The sequence below is a fragment of the Hipposideros armiger genome, unplaced genomic scaffold, assembly GCF_001890085.2.
Source record: "Hipposideros armiger isolate ML-2016 unplaced genomic scaffold, ASM189008v1 scaffold_476, whole genome shotgun sequence".
NCBI classification, from domain to species: Eukaryota; Metazoa; Chordata; class Mammalia; order Chiroptera; family Hipposideridae; genus Hipposideros; species Hipposideros armiger.
Genome location: NW_017731826.1, coordinates 849,105 through 850,907, shown reverse-complemented (window position 1 = coordinate 850,907; position 1,803 = coordinate 849,105).

Sequence of the window (1,803 nt, the reverse complement as noted above, 5' to 3'; positions counted from 1 at the left end):
GAGAAATTGTTTCTCTTCAGCCTATGAGTTTTAGCTTTAGGGAATTGCTCCCTAAAAGGAAATCGCTTCCCCTTAAGAATCTTGTATGCCCAATAAACGAGATCTCAGTTTTGCCACCAGCAGGCTGAGTCCCTCCTGTCCCTGCACTTTGTCTCTCTTCTCTTTTATTTCTCGTCTCCCACCCAATCCTCTCAGGGACCCGTTTGGTGAGCTCTTGGCTGACGAACCAGGGGCGTTCGATTGAGCGAGCTGGTCTTGTTCACTCTGGGAAAAGGAATAGGCTGTGGGCTGGGAGCAAGGGACCTGTCCTGGCTGGCCACAGCAGGGAGGGCTTCAGAATGTAAGGTTTCTTCTTGATGCCAATACCCATTTTTAGGTGGGACTGAAGCAGAGGATGGCAATACAGAGGACGTGTGAGCTGCAGATGTCTCTTCAGGCATGAGTCGAGTCATTCACCGTGGGGCTGGGGCAACAGACACGCTGGGCTCTCATTGGCCTGTTTTCTCCTCTAATGGAATACAGGCATGTCGCTGTCTGTGCCGTGGAGTTTGTAGGTCAGTGTATAGGCCCACTGACTGAAGATGTGTGACACTGTTCTTCTTGCACACTGAGGGTAATACAGTGACAACACGTGATGCAAAAACACATCAAGTCCCGTGGTTTCCTGAAACAGGTCAGAGCCCCAGTCTCCTGGTGATTCACTTGCTTCTGTTTGCACCGAGTCCTAGAAGCCCTCACTCAGTTCCCTGGGATAGCTTACAGATGATGCTAGCTGGTGTTGAGCATCCTGGACCCAGGAGCCTTTTTTGTAGTGTCCTTTGTTGAGTCCAATCCAGTCCTTCTCACCATGGCTCTGAGATGGTCCTGTGTTGAACATGCAATTTCTGGCTTTTAGCTTAAAATGGATCTTTAAACAAGCATGGCAGAAAAGCAGAAACCATCTGCTGAAGACAAAACTGAATGGCCTGTAAGTTATTACAGGAACCAGCAATATCATAATGAAAAGAAGTGACCTTTTGTGGGGTTTGATAAAGGGCTATGTCCTAAGGATGTCCCCAAAGGGCAAAAATGGCACAGATAGCAGACACAGTGACATAGCCAGGTTTTCCAAGTCACCCTGTAATGTATAGGAACTCTAAAACATTTTTATTAATATAAAAATTTATTAATACTTCGTACATTTTGCATATACAGAAATAACCTCTAGGGCCGGCCAAGTGGCTCAGTTGGTTAAGAGCTTGCTCAAGAGTTTGAGCTCTGAGCAATAGCAGTTTGAGTCCCGGCCCAAGCTGAGCAGCCGCTGAGCTGCTAACAGGTGGCAGGATGACTCAGCTAAAAACAAAAAACAAAAAAACCTCTAAAAGGTTGAACTTTCCTTTTAGATTTTAGAGCTTTTCCTGCCCTGTGGGCTGGAGAAATAGGTCAGCAGGTCAGCGATTTAATGTTGTGCTAATAAAAAATGTGGAGCTAATTAAATGTAGAGGATGGTACTGTGCCTGTCATTTCCAGGGTCCTTTTCGCACGTGATTACCATGTCAGGGGGGCAGCAAGCCCCTGGGGCTTTTGGCTCTTCAGGAAGCACCAAGATGGGCTGGGTATAAAACCCTGCTGACAGGGCCGGCCGAGTGGCGCGATGGTTGAGAACTCGCTTGGGATGCCAGAGGGCCCCGGTTCGGATCCCACATATGAGGGCCGGTGACACTGCCCTCTACAGCTGGGATGCTGAACAACGGCTCAACCTGGAGCTGGGCTGCCGGGAGTCGCCGGCGACGGCGTAGGCTGCAGCCCCTGTGGCAGTGGGTT